This window comes from Equus caballus, chromosome 11 (genome assembly GCF_041296265.1).
Source record: "Equus caballus isolate H_3958 breed thoroughbred chromosome 11, TB-T2T, whole genome shotgun sequence".
Classification (NCBI taxonomy): Eukaryota; Metazoa; Chordata; class Mammalia; order Perissodactyla; family Equidae; genus Equus; species Equus caballus.
In genome coordinates this window covers 35,437,910-35,443,909 of record NC_091694.1, presented here as the reverse complement: position 1 = coordinate 35,443,909, position 6,000 = coordinate 35,437,910, and positions in this window count along the sequence as shown.

The following is a 6,000-nucleotide window of genomic DNA, read 5'->3' as shown; positions in this document are numbered from 1 at the left end:
TCAGGGTTGGTCTTCCTCAGCAAAAAGACGAGGATTGGCAGCAGTTAGCTCAGGGCCAATCTTCCTCAAAGGAAAAAAAAAAATAGACTTTACTTTTTAGAGCAGTTTTCGATTCACAGCAAAACTGACAGAAGGTACAGGTTTCCTATCCACATCCTGCCCCAACACATGCGCATTCTCCCTTGATATCAACATCCCCAACCAGAGTGATGAACCTACTTCTCATGATGGTTTTTTTTTAACCTCTTTGTTTTTCTTTTTACTTGACTGAACATTAAAATATTAATGTTCACCAGAGTTCTATGTGAAATAAGATTATTTCACCACTGCTTAAATCATATGATTATTATCCAAGTGTTTTTGGTGGCCAGGGTAAGTGAGGCAATGGCTTGCTTGAGGCTAAAAAAAGAATTCTTTTTTTTGTTAAGTATGCTTTTTGGTGAGGAAGATTGGCCCTGAGCTAACATCTGTTGTCAATCTTCCTCTTCTTTTTTCCCTCCCCAAAGCCCCAGTACATAGCTGTATATTGAAGTTGTAGGTCATTCTAGTTCTTCTGTGTGGGATGCCGCCACAGCATGCCTGATGAGCCCTGTGTAGGTCCACGTGCAGGATCTGAACCGTCGAACCACGGGGCCACCGAAGCAGAGCAGGTGAACTTAACCACTCGGCCACAGGGCTGGCCCCTAAAAAAGAATTTTAATCCTACTGAAACAAAACACACCTTAAAGTATAAACTGACTTTGAAATTCGGTTTGCATACGGCTAGTTCCCTGACAATTCTCTGGGGACTTTTGTTTTTATCTCCAGGGCCAAAGGAGAGGCCATTTCAGTCATTCGTGATTTATTATAATGGATCACTGTAGCAACTGGAAGAACACAGAACTCTGGCTTGAAGTCACTCTTTTACACTGAAAATGAGTTTTCTGGCTGGGATTGCTCAGTCATAAGAACAGATTGTTGAAAAGTTTCCTTATGTCCCAACACCAGGACTCCTCAGCTGGCAGTATGTATTAAACACCCACAAGTTACTTCCATTCAGAAAAATGATCGTTACAAATTCCGTTTTTGCTCTATTTGAAGGCTCATGAGAGAATCTCGCACATCTTTGTGGAGAAAAAATGGAGTAATTAGAACTAGTTGGTTAATTAGTTAACTAGTTAATTTGGAGAAATTTCCAACTGGTTCTAAGAATTTTAAATTTACTTACTCTGCATAAAAGTCCTATGAGGCTTATAATAGTCTTTCTACAATTACAAAGGATGAAACTAAGGCACAGAAATTCACACCCCTAAAAGATGTGTAGCTTCACCAGCGTTCATCACGTCTGTAAATGTCATCACTCAGTTGCTCAGGCCCAAAACACAGGCGTCATTCTTGATTCTCTTTTCCTTCTATCCCACATCCAACCCATTATCAAGTTCTTTCAATTCTCTCTTCCAAAATATTCTGGAATTGATTACTTTTCACCTCTTGCTTCACTTCTGGGCCCCTTTCTGGGCTGCATCTCCCACCTCCTCTGCTGAAACAGCCCCCCTACTTGACCCACTGCTTCCACTCTTGTCTCCTCTCTGACAACAGTTTATTCTCCGTGTAGTAGACAGAATGATATTCTGGAAATGTAAATATGATCATGACATTTTCTAGCCGAAAGTCCTTTAGTAGATTCCCACTTTAGAATAAAATTGAAACGCCTTGTGTTACCGCATAAAATTACAGTTCACTGCCTGATGTGCTTAAACAAGCCAGTTGATTATGGTGTTGACGAAAATAACCCATAGCCAATCTATAAGTGAAAATTTGGGAGAGTTTATTCTGAGCTAAAATCTGAGGACCATGGCCCGGGGCCTTTCTTCCTTTGGGAAGAAAGGCCACCAAAGAAGTGAGGTGTACAGAGTGGTTATATACCCCCAAAGAGGGTGTTTCACATATGATTGAAATGTCCCTCCCACAATAGTCACAAGATTGCCCTGTTGGCACAGCGCTTGATGGACACAGCAGGTAGTGGGTCTGCTATCTTGGTGGGTGTAGCAGGAAGCAAGTCTGTTGTCTCGGAGCTGGGTGGTCACAGGTGAGCGCAGCAATCAGTTCCTAGACTAAGGAAAGATGCTTAATCCTTAAGGAAATGCCAGCGTTGGGAGGGGGAGGGAAGTTGCACCTTTATCTCAAGGGCCTTTGTTCTTGCCATAGGGAATATCTAAAGCAGATATACAATGCATGCTCAAAGGCCTCAGTCAGGCCCTTTGGGAAAAACAAGGTCAGGCCTAATTAGGTTTACACCAAATGGTTTCCTCATATTCTCCAATATATCCTATTTGCTTGCCATTTCTATTTGTCAATGGTATCAGCATTTGGGGGAAAAATCAGCTTTTATTCTGCGAGATCAATCTGCAGAGAGACAGGGGGCATGTACCCTCAGATCTGTCTCCCCAGTTCAGGATTTGGGGCAAAATTTAAGAGGTTAGTGAGAACAGGCTGGCACGTAGAAATGCTGGCAGGACAGGTTTTGATTTGTGGGCTTTGAGCATTTATGGTAAGGTTTTCAACATTTCTGACAGGGTTCTAAACATTTATCATGGGGTTCTACACATTTTTGATGAGGTGGGGAAGGAATTTTAACACCGGATCTTCCTGAGTGAGGGACCCCTCACTTCTGATAAGAGTCCAACTGTCACATTCCAGTGGTGTCCCAGCCCTTGGGGTCCGTGGGGAGGAGGATCTTTAATTCCAAGGTTGGTTCAGGTCACGATTTCTTCTTTTACGCATGCCCTGGCTACATGACTTTGCAGATTTTCTGAAAGGCAATTCTTAGTCACTCTGTTGATAAGAGACGGGGTCATTTGAATTGGTCCTGAAGGGTCTGCAGTTACACTTATAATTCTATATAAGACCATGCTCCAGCTGGCCACTGCTTCTCTCTCCTGACTAGTTTGCTATCGTTTTCTACTTAGTTTACTTTGTTTAAATCATACTGTTTTTCTTGTTCTTCCTCAGAATTCCCTCCTTTCCTAGGGCCTTTGTGCTTGTTGTTCCTTTTGTCACCAAATAATTGCCCCAGGGAATTCAAGGGTGGATTTGGAGCATTTAATTGTTTTTCCAAATAGTTTTTTTCCTTTCCTATGTTAAGGAGATGTAATCATCAACCACTCTGAACCAGAGCAAGCCTCACCACAAGAGCTATGCCTATGACCTTTGCCTTATATTTTTTTGTGTGAGGAAGATTGTCGCTGAGCTAACATCTGTGCCAATCTTCCTCTGTTTTATGTGGGATGCCGCGACAGCGTTGGGGTGGGGAGAGGGGCTGAAGATTGAGTTGCCAATAGTCAACGATCTAATCAGCTGTGCCTAGGTCATGGGGCCTCCATTAAAACCCAAAGGGATGGGTTTCGGAGAGCTTCCGGGTTGGTGAACATGTGGAGATTCGGGGAGAGTGGCATGCCCAGGGAGGGTCTGGGAGCTCCACGTCCCTTCCCCACATGTTTTTCTCTATGCTTCTCCTCCATCCAGTTGCTAAGTAAAATCTTTTCCTGAGTTCTGTGAGCCGTTCTATCAAATTAATCAAGCCCAAGGAGGGGGTTGTGGGAACCTCTGGTCTGTGGCTGGTTGGTCAGAAGCACAGGTGACAAACTAGATTTACAACTGGCATCTAAAACGGGAGGCAAAGGGTAATCCTGTAGGACTGAACCCTTAACCTGTGGGATCTGATTCTATCCCCAGGTAGATAGCATCAGAATAGAGTTAAATATGTTTAACTTCTTAGCCAGTAAGAAAAATAAAGTGTCTAAAGGGAAGGCACAACTATCTAAAGAGACTGTAAAGTATTTGGGGTTCATCATTTCAAGGGGACACCATAGCCTTCTCCAGGAGAGGAAAATGGTACTATGTCACCTTGCTTCACCAAAAACTCAGAGGCAGCTATGAGAATTCTTGGAGATGGCTGGCTTTTGCCGCACTTGGATCCCTAACTTTGGATTAATTGCTAAAGATATCTATGATAAACTGCAGGGGCCAGAAACGGACCCCTTCCAATGGGATACGCTATGTGACCAAGCTTTCAATAAGCTTAAAAACTTGCTAATAGAAGTGCCTGCACTGGCCTTACCAGACCTGAGCAAAACATTTGATCTATATGTTCATGAAAGACAGGGAATAGCTATAGGAGTGCTAACACAAATGTTGGTACCCCTAAAAGGAGTGGTAACCTATTACTGTGGAGAAAGAATAGCCCCCAAGCTTGAGAGCTGTAGCCGCCCCCCGCCTCTTAATCAAGAAAGCTGAAAAACTGACCATGGGCCAACTTATGACAGTGTGGACCCCCCCATCAAATCTCTAGCCTACCATAGACTAAAGGACATCTATGGCTATTCCAAATAGAATACTACAATATCAGGCTAAGCTGCTAGATTCCCCTCAGATTTCTTTAAAACCCTGTCATACCTTAAAACCAGTTACCCTGCTCCCTGATTCCAATGGCCCTATTACCCATGCTTGTCCAGAAGTGATTGATCGGGTTTACTCTAGCCACAGAGATCTCAGGAGCAAACTTGCCTAATGCAGAGGAAGTATGGTTTGTAGATGGAAGCAGCTTCATGAATAATGAACAAAGAAGAGCAGGTTATGCAGTAGTGTCTCTGCATGCAAGCATAGAAGCCAAGGGGCTGACACCAGGCATTTTGGCCCCAAAGGCAGAAATAATTGCATTCACCAGAGCTTTGGAATTGGGGGATAAAAATAATAACAATATACACAGACTGTAAATATGCTTTCTCTGTAATTCACACCCATGGAGCCATTTGGAAAGAAAGAGGACTTCCTAACAGCAGCAGTAAAGAAATTAAAGATGGGCCAGAGATACTTAAACTGCTAGAACTGGTACAGGGCCCCAAAGAAGTAGCTGTGGTCCATTGTAAAGGCCATCAAAGTGGGGAATCAGGGGCCATAAAAGAGAATAACATGGCAGATGCAGCAGCAAAAAGGGCCACAATATCTGAAGAGCTTCTCCAATTACCATTAATTTCCACTCTACCCTTCTACGAATTTATACCAGTGTAATCTCCTGATGAAGTAAGGGACAGGGTTACCAGTGATCCCTAATAGCCAAGGGCTGGATGATAAACCTACGAGGGAAAATTTTGGTCCCCAAACAGCTTGGGCGCTCCTTAAGAGTGCTCATAATTCTACCCATTATGGAAAAGAGAACTTATACCTATGGCTGCAGGTAGTAGATGCACTCAATAAATATGGAAACTTCTGTCTTCCCTTGCCTACAGAGGTCAAACTCCACCCATACTAATCAGGAGTTTGGGTCTATCTTAAAACTTGGAAAAGGGGTTCATCTCAAGATCACCTAAATCCTCTTTGGGTAGGGCCTCGCTTGATGTTGCCAACCACACACTCTGATGTGAAACTCTTGTTCAATCATATATGAAACATCCTGTTTGGGGGTATATAACCACTCTGTATACCTCACTTCTTTGGTGCTCTTTCTTCCTTTGGGAAGAAAGGCCCCGGGCCATGGTCCTCAGATTACAGCTCAGAATAAACTCATCCAAATTTTCATTTATAGATTGGTTATTTTTGTCGACATAGACTATAAAAGAGGTGGTGGGGGCCAGCCCGGTGGCACAGTGGTTAAGTTCACACATCTGGCTTTGGCAGCCCAGGGTTCGCCGGTTTGGATCCTGGGTGCGGACATGGCACTGCTTTTCAAGCCATGCTGTGGTGGGCGTCCCACATATAAAATAGAGGAAGATGGGCATGGATGTCAGCTCAGGGCCAATATTCCTCAGCAAAAAGAAGAGGATTGGTGGCAGATGTTAGCTCAGGGCTAATCTTCCACAAAATAACAAAAAAATAAAAGAGCTGGGGGAAGCTGGAGGGGGTGGCAAGTATGCCTAGATCCTAAACATATACTGAACACATTGAGGCTATAAAATTACAGATGGTTGTTAGGAACAACTTGGGGCTACGCCTCTGGTGACCCACAAACCTATCTGAGATTAG